Source organism: Pseudophryne corroboree, chromosome 8 (assembly GCF_028390025.1).
Source record: "Pseudophryne corroboree isolate aPseCor3 chromosome 8, aPseCor3.hap2, whole genome shotgun sequence".
NCBI classification, from domain to species: Eukaryota; Metazoa; Chordata; class Amphibia; order Anura; family Myobatrachidae; genus Pseudophryne; species Pseudophryne corroboree.
In genome coordinates this window covers 206,152,279-206,167,282 of record NC_086451.1, presented here as the reverse complement: position 1 = coordinate 206,167,282, position 15,004 = coordinate 206,152,279, and positions in this window count along the sequence as shown.

Sequence of the window (15,004 nt, the reverse complement as noted above, 5' to 3'; positions counted from 1 at the left end):
CCGTTTGTGGATGATTAAAGGAAGTACACGTTTGTAAAGTATTACAAGTGGCACATCCTAGACACCTGTAACAACCCATTTTTGGTCTAAGAAAATGGGTTTGGTCACATCTAGCTATATCAGTGACATCCAGACGAACCACATGATCCCCTATATTATTGCCCCTAGTGTGGCTGGGCAGTAGTCTAGTATTAGAGAGGTTACCCAGAGCTGTCTCAGTTTGAATGATCGGCCACAACTGTTTAGCTTTATTTACTGACCGCTTTGAGCATGTGGTAAAGCGACTTACCCATGGTAGTCTATCAACTTTAGTGGTCTGATTAATTCTGGGATTTAGTAACTGCTGCCTAGGGATACAGAGAGCCGCCTCCTTAGATTTTTCCAGTTCCCTAATCGGGTAGCCTCTTTGGGCAAATCTCAACAACATTTCATCAAGGGCCCTAATGGTATCCAGTGGATCTGACGTGATCCGTCGTACCCGCACAAACTGCGAGTATGGCAAACCTTTCTTTAATGAAAGTGGATGAAAGCTTTGATAATTCAAGAACGTATTCCTATCTGTGGTTTTGACAAAAAGGGAAGTACTAAGCTGACCAGAGTTAAGGGTAATGGAGACATCCAGGTAATTGATTTGTTTGTCATCAATTACATATGTGAATTTCACCACATGTTCTGTCGCATTATGTTGATCCCATAACTTCATCAGGTCTTCCCTAGAGCCACTCCAAAGGACTATAAGGTCGTCAATATAACGCCTATAGTAGATGACCTGTGGACTTACCAAGGGATCAAGATGGAACATAATATTCTCAAGGTGGTGCATAAAAGCATTAGCGTACGAAGGGGCCACTGCAGACCCCATCGCACACCCCGATATCTGTAAATAAAATGCCCCATTAAACAAAAAATAATTTCTTTTCAAAACCAAACTCAACAGATGTAGGAAAAACGATAATTCAGGGCCCTGATAAGAGGCATTGCCTTCAATGAGTGTTTTTACAGCCTCCACACCTGCATCATGTGGGATACAGGTGTAGAGGCTGGTAACATCAGCACTACATAACAGGGCATCAGTAGGAACTGTGCCCAATTGCTGTAGTTGCAATAGAAGGGACGAAGTGTCCTTGAGAAAGGAAGGTAAAGATTGAACACATGGGTTAAGGTAGGCGTCCAGGTAGACCGCAATAGGCTGGTATAGCGAGCCCCTTGCTGACCCGATAGGGCGGCCCGGAGGATTCTCCAGGGTCTTATGCACCTTAGGTAAGGTATAGAAGAGAGGTACTACCGGGAAGTCCACCTTAAGGGCAGTAAGCATTTCGTGGGATATAGTCCCCAAATCACAAGACTCTCTCAGATATGTGTCCAGCTCATTCTTAAAGTCCTTAGTAGGGTCTTTTTTAAGGCAAGAATAAACAGAAGAATCGCTCAGTTGGCGGTCACATTCGGTTACATAAACCCCAATATCTTGGACAACAATCGACCCTCCTTTATCCGCCTTACGGATTATAATGTCAGTTCTTTTAGACAAATTCCTGAGTGTAGTACGATCTTCAAAGGTGAGATTAGGATATACTGGCTCATTCATAGCTTGAAGGCCTTCTCTCTCCACCATGCGGATAAATGTCCAGATGGACGAATTTTGGCTGGGGGGGTCGAATTGAGATTTAGGTGTTATTTTCAAGAGCTGTGTAGGTATTTCAGTAGAAGTCCCCTCCCGAGGTGTCTGCAGGGAACCTCTACAGTTGAAGAATTCCTTACGTTTTAAAGTCCTATTCAGACGATACATATCGGCTTTCCATTCCAGTGGATCAGGGATCGTTGTGGGGACCATGGCAACCAACTGAAAGCATAGATAACTATATTAATCCACCATGATTTACGTGCACCCAATGTAGGAGCAGATATTGAATCATTATGACACAAGACCTCCAGGAAATACAGTACTTTGAGCAATGAAAACACATTACTTTGTCAATGTGCAAAGTGCTACAAAAACTGAAGTGCAAATACATATATATATATATATATATATATATATATAGGCAATTTAGCAAAATATATTAATACAAGTATTGCTGGGAATCTCATAGTGAAGTCTCATACTAATGTATATACCTTTATATAATAAATCCATTTTCGTACATTACTGCCATCTTGTGGTTAAACGTTAATAAACTATGGATGATTACCTTTGTGAGCTGGCTGATTAAAAATACTTACTACAGGTATAGGGATATATTAACATCATGGAAACATGATCGTAACAAATTGTTAAAAATGTTGTTATAAAAAATATATTCGTTAAGGCCTTTAGGAGCTATGCAATCCAGATGGAAAATCCATCTGGATTCCAGTTGTATTAAAAGTTTCCCCCAATTCCCCCCACGTCGGGGGGCTGGGACATGATCAATGGCCATATACTTAAGACTGGACAGGTTATGTTTAAAATGTGCGAAATGGTGAGCAACCGGTTATACGCTACTTCCGGTGGTCAACGCTGCTCTGATTGCTGACCTATGCTGGGTAAGACAAACTTTTAGTTGGCACTCTGTCTTCCCTACATAATATAAAACGCACGGGCAGATGATGACGTAAACCACAAACCGACTAGTGCAAGTGAATGGCCATTTAATACTGTATCTCTTACCAGTGTGTGGAAGCGGAATGGCATTACCTACTGTCATATAAGAACAGGTTGTGCATGGTTAAAGCACGTAAAAGGGCCCTGAATACACATCAACAGAAAGTTCTGACAGGCCCTCCTAGTAAGAAGTTGAACACAGTAGTTTGGGTGAACAAGTACAATACCAACAGTCCACACACCCTTAAAAAAGCCAAAGATCTGTGGCATATGGTCACCACAGAACCTGATTTAAAATGTTTTCATAAAAGTCAATTGATGCCCAGTTACGCCCGAGGGAAGAATCTTAAGGATGTAATTGTGAAAACTGATGTAAAGTCTGCACCCCAACACTTTCTCAGTCGAAAAAACGTCTGTTTTAGGTGTTTAGGTTGCACAACCTGTTCTTATATGACAGTAGGCGATTCCATTCCGCATCCACACACTGGTAAGAGATACAGTATTAAATGGCCATTGACTTGCACTAGTCGGTTTGTGGTTTCCGTCATTATCTGCCCGTGTGGTTTATATTATGTAGGGAATCAGAATCCGCTTTATTGGCCAAGTATACTTGCGTTTACTAGGAATTTGTCTTCGGTTTGCTATACAACAGCCAAGTAGGTAACAGATAAGCAGGTGGGGGGGGGGGAGGGGGGGGCAAGTAAAGTCACACAGATAGGCATACCATAGGGACACAATTTAATTACATGTACGTCTAGTCAGTCAATGTTCAGGAGTTCAGCAGGCGGACCGCTTGAGGAAAATAAACTTTTGAGGCTTCTGGTGGACCTGGCGGGGATGACCCTGTAACGCTTACCTGAAGGAAGCAAGTTAAACATGCTGTGGACAGAGTGCCAACTAAAAGTACATCTTGCCCAGCATAAGTCAGCAATCAGAGCAGCGGTGACCATCAGGAGTAGCGAACAACCAGTGGCTCGCCATTTTGCACAATTTATACATAACCTGTCCAGTCTTAAGTATAAGGCCATTGATCATGTCCCAGCCCCCCAACGTGGTGGTGGGGGGGGGGGGGGTCAAGGGAAACCTTTATTACAACTGGTATCCAGATGGAGTTTCCTTCTGGATTGCGTAGCCCCTAAAGGCCTTAACGAATCCCTGATACTGAGCCATTTTTTTATAATAACTTTTTATAACAATTTGTTATGATCATGTTTCCATGATGTTAATATATACCTTATAGTAAATATTTTTAATCAGCCAGCTCACAAAGGTAATCATTCAGTTTATTTAAGTTTAGCCACAAGATGGCAGTAATGTACGAGAATGGATTTATTATATAAAGGTATATACATTAGTATGAGACGATGAGATTCTCAGCACAAATGTTTTATCAATTTATATTTTAAAAGCAGTACTTGTATAAATATATTTTGCTAGTTTGCACATATATATGTACAGTATTTGCACTATATTTAGTTTTTGTAGCACTTTGCACATTGATAAAGTAATGTGTTTTCATTGCTTAAAGTATTTCCTATGGAGGTCTTGTGTCATATCGATACAATATCTGCTCCTACATTGGGTGCACGTAAATCATAGTGGTTTAACACAGTTTTCTATGCTTTCAGTTGGTTGCCATGGTCCCCGAGGCCGGACGAGTGACATAACTTCCGGCGCAACGGGAAGCCGCTGCCGAAAGTCGGCTGAAGGGACCTGGGACTCACTGATGAAAGCAAGGAGGGGGTAAGGCCACTTTTAAATTTTTGTATTTAATGTTACTTTTGCATTATAACTGCTGTTTACAAGTCTCTGAGTGCCGCCCGGTATATGGATTCCATGTGTATTTCGGGGTTGCACCCCACAGGAGGGCACCGGAGCAAATAACATAATAAACCAGAGTGCCAGAGCAAATTGGCTACTACAGATATATATATATATATATATATATATATATATATATAAAAGCCTTTTTCAGAATCATATACATCAACTGAACATTTATTGTTTTACAATGTTTTGATGAGTTATACTCTGATGATATCAACTATTGAGTAAGATATCCATTCTTTAACCAGATAGTGCAGAAGTATGTTCTAATCCGCAAGATTATGGAAACCCAACACGTTTCATCCGTTAGGACTTCATCAGGGGTTATTATCAAATTTCTATAACAGAAATGTTTACCACTGGTTGCAAATTTCAATGTGTCATATCCAGACAGTGCAGATAATATAATCAATGTTCAAGCAGATAAGATATCAATTAGGCTTCACCAACATGTATCAATATACAGACTAGAATGAGGTGCTGTGAAAAAGCCTTTTTCAATGCATCAGGACCCCCTTCACAGCTCCCTTCACCCCTTGATGAAGTCTTTGTGATGACAGGCTTTGGGATACCTGTACTGACCTCAATACCCAGATAAGGAATAACCTTTTTATACTTACACTATAGTCTTTTAAAGTGTACATTTTAAGTGCTACAGTTCAGCTGTGTTTTTATGCATTGTCCCATTGTTTTATGAATGTACCTAGTGTACTATACTTTGTCAATAAATTTTAATTATTTATCTATCAATTTGGTATACTACCTCATTGCAGACACCCTTCATTCTTTTTTTAGCAATCCAATTTATTCAGGGAAATTACAATCCCTGTTCTTTTTTGGGGGGAATAGCTGATGTCTCCTAATAAATTAGCGGGGAATGTCTATTATCTTATAGATATAACATATCTGATACATTTGTTTCCATCACATGTGGCGCAATATTAATCCTTTTCTCTCTCTCTCTCTCTCTATATATATATATATATATGTACACAGTGCTTAAAGTGGCCCTAAAGAGGTGGTAGAACTCAGCCCCCCCCCCAACGGTGCCCATGTAATAAAGGTATTGTGCGCGCCTAAGCCACGTGCCCCAAAAAGGGGCGTGGTCTCAAAAAGAAAGGGGCTTGGTCACACAATAGTAATAATGCCCACAGTAGTAGCACCCCTTAATACACATAATGCTCACAGCAGTAGCGCCCCTTATACAATGCCCACAGTCAGAGCCGGACCAAGCCACTCAGCAAAGGGATGCAGTGCAGGGAGGTGCCAGGAATGGAGAGGCGCTCTCCCTGCTCTGCATTCCTGTACTGAGCTGACGTCCCCCTGCTGCTGCTGCTGCGCCTGTCACTCTATGACAGGCAGCAGGTCCAGCGCCAGCAGCATGAAGCCTCCTCTCCCCCTCCCCTGTGTCAGTGCAGTGTGCTGACCTAAAAGGGGGTGGAGTTACACAGTAACAGGGGGGCCGAGCTACACAGCACCAGGCTGAATAGCAGGCTGATCTGCTCCAGCCTGCCATACTAGAGAGAGAGAGAGCAGCCCCTAACTGTCCTACACTCAATGGATCTCAGCTCCAATCATGGCAGTGTTAGAAGGCAGCTGCTATGCGCGGAAGCTCAGCTGTGCTGTGCCGAGACATTTCCTCCCTCTACCCTCACAGGTAGAAGGTGCCCAGTACTACCACTACTACAGTCTAATGGGGCCCACAAACAGTGCGAGCAGACTTGGTGTCTGACCACACTGGCATTAGGAAAGGAGTGGAGGGCCGCAGGGACAGAAATGCAGCCGGTGCTGGCCTCAGCCCACCCACCTTGTCCATCATCTGTGCACTGAGGCAGAAAGGGGCGTGGCCTCACTGTGTTCTTCAGAGGAAGGAGCAACCAATGGCAGTTGTCAAAGTCGAAAAATATTGCAGTACACACATCACGTACAAAATACACACAGATGGCCTCCCTGCGTGCACTTGTTCTGTCGTGTGTGTGCATATCCGCAACTTGCATATGGTCGCTCCCGCGGTCCCGCGTATTAGCGCGTGGTATGAGTATTTATGGTAGAGTTTGTGAACGCACGGAAGGCTACAAAACACATTACATATTTAATCCAAATAGTGCACAATGTACACATAGCCTCCCTGCACCACATCAGCAAGTAACAACAGTTTAAATGGTTTCAGAACAAAGGGATTAACCTTTACAGAATAGGAGGGGACAGAACAAGGTTATAAGGTGGTGTTTGGTATCCAGCTGAAGGGAATTTTAAGGGTAACATTCCGGTGTTGGATTGAGAAAGATTGCATGTTCCTGCGGATAGTTATGTGCAGGAGCAGAAAATAGATATAAACTGTATTTACTGTACATTATGTATGCAGCCGGAATCCAGAGGAGACCACCCACAAGGGCAGTTGGGAAAGACATCGCCTACCTATTCAAACAGACCTATGACCTCTCCTGTACTGTAAATGTGCATTCCTGTGTCCAATGGACAAAGAGATTACAGTATCTATTGTATTGCTTTTTGGAAGAATTGTATAAAGAGAGCTGCTGCAGGCCTGGTCAGACACAAGACTCACAAAGTTATCTATCAGATGACCGAGGACCGGCCGGGTTGTGCAAGCTTGTCCACTCACGTATGTACCATTGAATGTAGCCATTTACTCTGTTATATTGTATTGTATTATTTGTATTGTAACCCCCTTTCAGCAATAATCCACTGTGGTGTCGGAACCCAGCGGTAAAATCACAATTGGTGTTGTGTCTTCATTGCACTGCTAAGGTTTAAAGTGTATTATCATTGCATTGCTGTAAAAGGTTTAAAGTGTATCTCTGGGTGTGTACGCGCTGTGAGTACTTTGTACCGTCAGCGCGGCGTTTGTACGCTAAATCCGTACACAGAACGGGACTTTGTACGCTAATAGCGTACAAAGTACGTAGTGTGTGTATTAAGTACAGCGGCCACAGCGGCTCCATGGTAAAGTGTATTTAAGGTGTATTTTAAGGTATAGCTTTCATTCCTAAGGATTAATCAGCATTATCAATTGGGGGCTCCTCCGGTTTTCCACATTCTTACTACCTAACAGGTCACAGCAGACTTTATCTATCAGCAAAGGGTGGACAGGACAGTATCCTACCTAACCCTCTCGTGGTCATTGGAGACACAGAAAACCCTACTTGTATGCTGATTAGATGGTGTCTGCTCTGTATGGTTCATAGAGGTGCTGGTTGAACCCGTAGTACAACAGGAAAAAAAGCTATGTAAAATCTGTGAAATTTTTTATGGCACCAGAAGCGTACACAAAAGGGCACTCATACTTTACATACTCTCTCACATTGTTGCCATAACATTCAGATTGCTATTTTCATTTAGACTTGTGTGAAACCGGAGATATTTGTTGCTATATAGTTAAAACTAAAATTAATGTTTAAGGAAGTAAGTGTAAAGCACAAACACAGTCTGGCCTAGTTGTAAAGATTTATACAGAAAGAAACTGTGTTGTGTTAAGTGTGCGAATATAGTTAGCATTGCTCACATTTATAGAAGTTGTGTGATCTGTTTTATTGCGTACGCACATTGGTATACGTGGTACGGAACGTGAGGACAGCGTACAAAAATGTGCACGTAGCGCAAGGCCGCACACGTGGCATAAAGGTATGCACGGTTGCATAATTACGCAAGCTTGCATAGGGTTGTGCGCGCATTTTAAAACCACACAATAGTTTCGCTTAGTTAAAAGGTGGGACAAAAGCCACGCTACAATAGCACCAAACTTCCCGGTTTCTAAAATTTAATATAAAAACAAAGTTTAGTATAAATAATTCTTTTTAAAATTGCCTCTGTGGGTAAAGCTGCCAACTTGAATAAATCCAAATTTTCTGTACAGAAAAATAAAGTGCATTTGAGTGAGCGAATGCAGGAGTGAGTGGATACTGAACCCAAGAACTGAAGTTGTCTAGGTGGTCTAAGCTAGGTGGTCTAGGTGGACACACTGAGTTAGTAGAGGCCTGGTGGCGTAGGGTTCGCAACCCTGCGTTATTAACTAGGTGGTCTTAGTGGACTGAGTGGTATCCCATACAACTCTTAGTGGTCTGAAGTGGTCTAGGCTAGGTGGTCTACAGCAATCGTAGGGCATATAGATAACTAGTATCTATAGGCTGTGCTATTGCATCACATGTCCATTTGTTCTGCACAGCTCAACGTGATATTATTGTGTCATATGCGCTGTGGAAGAGCATACGCAGACGTGATTGTACAGACAGAGGGGTTTTTCTTTGATAACTTCAGGAAATCTCCCTGGTGGGCTTCACTGGAAAGGGTGCAAGATAGTTATCTAATTTCTCTGTTTTTCACCCTACAAACAATTCCAGTTGTAAGAAACCGAAAAAGGAATTTTTTGCTGCCTCTCTCAGGAAAATATTCCAAACAGAACTTTCACCTAAAGAAATTACGGTGTAATGTCTGATAGGAGCCCTAAGTTGGGTACATTGCGATCCGCTACCAACAGTGTATTGTTGTACTGGCCAGCGTGGGCGAGAGCAAGTGGAAGGCGCTCGGGTAAACTTCCACCGTCTACTTATATTGAGTATTTTGGTGTTTGTGGGAATTTTTTAAAGTTATTAGAAAAAACCCACAAATATGGGAGCCGGTTGCTCAAGTAAGAGACATTTAGACAGGGTTCAGGCAGAATTGTGTCCAAAAGGCTCAGCAAGGTTTATCATGTGTGAAAAATATGGTTCACACACAGAAGTTTTATGCAATGAGTGGGTATGTATGACTAACAATGATAGGGAACCATTCCCTAGGGTGGGCAGCTTTGAACCAGAGGTACTGCAGAATGTAAGCAGTAAAATATGTCTTCTTAAATCCAGAAAACAAAGGATTAGACATAATGATTGTTTAAAATTATGGCAGCAAGAGGGGGATATGCAAAGAGAACAAATTCACAAAACAGGTTCAAAACCTAGCGGGAATGAGAACACAAACACACCATTGTCGACACAGATCGAAGGGGAAGAGATGGCTACAGTCAATGGTATATCCGCAAATGATAGTAGTATGCAAAAACAATGTATTAACCCTAAATTTAGCAAGATGAATTCTGTTTTGAAGTCTTTTCAAGGTTAAAGGTCACAGGAAGATGAAGGATCCAGTCAAATTCCAGCTCTCCTCCAAGCAGTCACCTTGCAGGGAACTCAGGTGGGGCCTGTCCAACCAGGTAGAGCAGTAACAATATTCCCCAATGAAAGAACTAGTGAGGTCACAGCTACTGGTAAGTGTGAGACAGTTCATTGCACAGAGATAACAACACATCACAGTAAACAGATTAGGAACGGAATGGTAGAATTACACCCTGTCTTGGAGATAGTAACTCCCAATGGGGGAACCGATAGTCAGCGAGTAGTCCTCACCAGGAATAATGCAATGTATTGCCCGTGGCCCAGAGATGAGCAGCGATCAATCATTTCAGAATTCCCCGACCCTCAGAAGCATTTAGCCAGATGTCAGAAATTTATCAGAGATCTGGGTAATGCGTATGAACCGACAAACAAACACTGGCGGATATTTTTGAAAGCGTGCCTACCCCCTAATATTGACACCCAAAAATGTATCACTGATTGTAGGTTAGAGTCGGATAGTCTTATGACTGACAAACACAATCAGGAGAACTTAGAACGAATTAATAGACAACTAGAGTTGTGTTTCCCCATTAATGTTAAGTGGAGAAAAATGTTATCCATAAAACAGAGGTAAAATGAAATGACATCTGAATATTTCCATCGAGCACTGCAAATAATGGATAGATATATTGGGGTATCAGATACAGGGAACTATGCAAATTATAGGGAAGTGGCTGTTTCTGTGCTAATGGACGGACTCAATAAGACAGTAAGGGGCAGGGTAGAAACATTTTTGCCTGATTGGAGAGGGGCCACAGTAGCTTGTCTTAGAGAGTGCGCGATTGAACACCATAAGAAAATTGCCAGGCATAGAGAACTGCAGGAGGAGAGGCTGAGGATTGAAAGAATACAGGCTCTTACACCAAAGTCTCATCAACCTAAACCCCAAAACCCGGATAGTAAGAAAAGACCTAGGATATGTTATACTTGTAGGAAGAAAGGGCATTTTGCCAGAGAGTGTAGGAGTAGTAGGACACATAGTCGATATAGACCCCTAGACAGAGAAAACAAGCCACGTTATTAAACACATAGACGGGATCAAGGGACATATAGTAAGGAATCACGAGCTATATAGAAAACACAGATTCAGTTAATGGGAAGAACAGAATAAATGCAACTTTACTCTTTTGACAGAACTTACAGGGGTTAGGAGGAGGTCTCTAAACTTCTGCTTCTCTCTCTAACAGAAGTGACCTCTAATTAACTTAACAGGAGTTTTGTTAAAGATGGTATACATATAGAGTGCTCCCACCCAGGAAGCACAAAGTATGTGGGATACCCACGCAGATTAACGTTGCATTTCACGATTCTAGATGCATGTCCATCACAGGTAGATGAAATTTTCTCAAAGACACCGGGTTCCCTATGAACTTAGAGTGGACAGGACACTGGATTGATGGCTGGGATAGTCCCAGTAGAGATATAACACACATAAAATTTCTTTTAGGGGAACAGACCGAGTAGAGAATCATTCCCCCGTAGTGCCCAATCCAGCTGTCAAATTTTGTAAAATATTCTTTGCCTCTACAAACTTATCTGTTACTAAACTCTATGTGATTTGTCTTCAAAGTTTCCTCTTTATCTCTTACGTTCACCGACAGGATTACAGTTCAAATGCCACATGCCTACTCGGTCTTTCAGAGCTCTGCCCAAAACCAGTATATCTCACCAGCATAGGGACACCAGTATTAACGCAGTGTGCCTGGTCATGCACAAAGGGTGGAGAATGAGAATACTGGTGAAGGGAGACTGTGCATAGATACCGATATGCATGATGGTGTGACAGCCTGATGGTGAATGCAAATCTGACAAATTTTCTTTTTACCATTTCCCCTCTCTTTTCACTTTCCACAGACGGTTTACATCACACCACTGATGACATTTAACACGATCAACACACAACAATTAATTGAAATGCAAGATTTGTGTCCTCTACAGGAAAAGGCAGTTTGGAGGTCAAAGGGATATGGCCAGGAATCCTCGGGACTGTGGACAGGTGGACAAGGTAAGCCAGTAGCCCCCAGAGCATATCTTCCAAGCTTAGCTGAGGTGGCACACGGTCTGACTCATCTGGGTAAAGAGGGTATGTGTAAGCTGGTGAGAGCCTACTGGTGTGCGCCAGGATTCTCTTCTCATGCAGGTAAGAGAGCAATGACATGTTTTACTTTCTTGAGGAAGAATATTGGAAAGTCAATACCAACAGAGCCATCCCATATCCCTCCGACAGATGGCCCTTTTCAGGTAATACAAATCGATTTCATACAGTTACCACCCTGTAGGAATTTAAAATATGTGTTAGTTTGTATTGACGTATTTTCAAATTGGGTAGAAGCATTCCCTGCTGCCACAAATACTGCTACGTTCACTGCAAAGAAAATTGTGCAGGTATTTGTGTGTAGATATGGTATCCCTAGAATAATTGAAAGTGATAGGGGTACCCATTTTACAGGTGAAGTCTTTCAGGTCATGTGCAAACTGATGGGAATTAATAGCAAGCTGCATACTCCGTACCGTCCACAGGCGAGTGCAAAGGTGGAGAGAGTAAATAGCACTATTAAGAACAAGCTGAGCAAATTAATGGCTGAAACTGGATTGTCATGGCCAGAAGCTTTGCCACTAGTATTGTACAGCATCAGAACCACTCCCAGGTCTCCCCTTAACCTATCACCCTTTGAAATTCTTTTTGGTCGACAACCTCATGTAATGATAGACCCCCAGGTTGATTTGAAATGTAATAATGAAGTGACTGTGAAATATTTGGTTGGGATGAGCCATCAGCTGAGAAATCAACAAAGAAATTTAAAGCTGGTGATTCCTGACCTGCCGAACAGTAATTGTCATGACATTGAACCTGGGGATTATGTGATGATTCGAAATTTCTTACGCTCAAGTTGCCTCATAGACAGGTGGACCGTATCAAGTCTTGTTAACCAGCACAACAGCATTGAAGGTCGCTGAAAGAGAGACTTGGATCCACTCATCCCACTGCAAGAAGGTCGCTGACCCGGAGAGAACTCGTGACAAAGAGCAGAGTGTAGAGAATCTCGTATCACTGGAGTGTCTGTTTCGGGACTGTTGAAGGGCATCTGAGCACAGAGAGTAACAAGAGATAGAACGGTTGTCGTACCACTTTCTTTTTTCACCTCCCCCTGCATTTCTCCTTTCTTTTCTCCTTCTTATTTTCCTCCTTTCCCCTAACGAAATGGATCGATCACAAGAGACTGCGTTTCGGGTTCTATTAGTAACTCTGGATTGGATAAGGACAGTTTGTTTTTGTGAGGGTCCCAGAGAGGTCGAGCAGGGATCTGGAATGGGTTCTGATGGCAAGTATGAATTTGTAGGATCTCAGGATCAGCACATCACTTTAGTAAAGGCTGGCATCAGTAAGCGCTCTGGCAGTCAAGGAGCTCGGAGGCACTGTGAGGGGTTATTGTCTGATGAATATTGTATTTGTAGGAATTGTGAGAATATAGTTGAGGATGGGTGCATCCAGAGATGTCAGTCCAACCTTAATATCGACATGGACCGTCATCCGTTGAGTGATTACCACTCACTAGTGGGTAAGGTCTTAAACCAGACAGAATGCTGGGTGTGCTCACAGGTACCTCAAGGTCAGAGCAAGTCAGGATTAGTACCGTACCTTTAGCAATAGATGAGGTACTCGAATTACGGGGTGGGAGACCGGTGGACAAGAAATTCGATATCTCTAGGCCCCCTAGTTTGAAGTTCCACCAGTATCATGTAGACAGATCCTTATTATGTTTCAATATTTCCAATTACCGAAAACCGGGAAATTGGGAAGTGACGTGGAATAACCAGACAATGACCTTTTCACACAGAGCTGATAGGATACCCATAGACTCTGAACTTGTACGCCAAATAGCCAACAGTGGGAGGTATTTCAGGTATAGGTATACTCGTGGAAGCAAGACCATGTGGGTTGGAAAAGTATCGCCAGGGTACTGTGCTCATATCATCCAGCCCGATACTTGTACTGAGCAGATGGGAGAACTAGGGATTGGTTTCTTCACTTGGAAAGTTTAGAATATGGTGATGTTATATTTTGTCCCCTATGTTCTCCCAGATGATGCCTATTTCATATGTGGGAGGAAGGCGTACAAGTGGCTTGCCCCGAGCTCAGAGGGATTATGGTTTATTGGGAGAGTACTACTAGAGGTCATGACCATAACCCATGATAAGATGAAAGACGTTCACCGCAGTGCCCAGGCTCCTTATACTCATACTCACTATGAACACATTATCAAGAGACACCTCATAGATAGAACAGAGCACGCAGCCTCTGATTTGATCCACGAATCCACCGGGATTCAATTCCTTCTCGCATTAGACATCACCCGTACTGCCAGAGGAATTATAAATGATAGGTATATCCATGCGCTAGCAAACTTGATAGATAATATCACTGAGATGTATGACGACACCTTCAGGTATACGGGAAGGGCGTTACAAGCTTACAAGAAGGAACTTATTCAGCACAGGGTGGTCCTAAATTATATCACAGCCATGACAGGTGGGTACTGTGTTACTCTGGCAACTCAATATGGGGTGAAGTGCTGTACGTATATTACGAACAGTACTGACGACCCTACGGAGATTATCGATCAAAAGATGGACGATATCTTGCAGTAGAAGTGGGAGTTCAGGAGGAAACACAACCTTACCTTAGCGACTGTGAGTAATGAACTGACCGGCTGGGTCTCATGGTTGAACCCACGAAATTGGTTCTCAGGTTTAGGAGAGTGGGCTCAAAATGTTATTATGAGTGTAGGGAAGTTTCTCCTTTGTATCCTGGGAGTCGTCATAATTATTGGTTTGATATTTAGGTGTGTTCGAATTCTGACGTGGCGCAAGCACGGCACAAAGTTGATGAGTCTAAGTAGCAAGGGCACTGTTTTAGCAGCAGATTTAATTTATGACACATCCATAGAGACCGTGTTATGATAAGGATTGCAAATGAATTTCATGGCTTGTTTCTTTCACCCGTTCTTTCTTTTGTTTCCCCCTCTGCCCAGATACATCCATCCAGAAAAGACATCAGCCCTACCCAAAATGTTTATATGAATGTATTTTAGACATGTGTCTTATCTTCACCTCTGCAACCTCCAGTTAATCGCACACATAGTCGACAGGTGATATCCACATATACTAGCACTCACATATGTTTCCCCCTCCATGTATCCTCAACTAAATGTGCACCCTATTTGTTTTAATAAGAAGCCGAAAAGAGCTCGGTAGTGTTTGTTGGGCCATTTACAGACCCTTGATACGGGATGAGGAGGATTTCATGTATACTTCGCAATTCCTCAAAGCTTATTTAGAACATATACGGCACGATGATACATGCCCCTCAGACATGGATTCATACATACATGCTTTTTACTATCCCACTAGGTCATACATTTCCTAC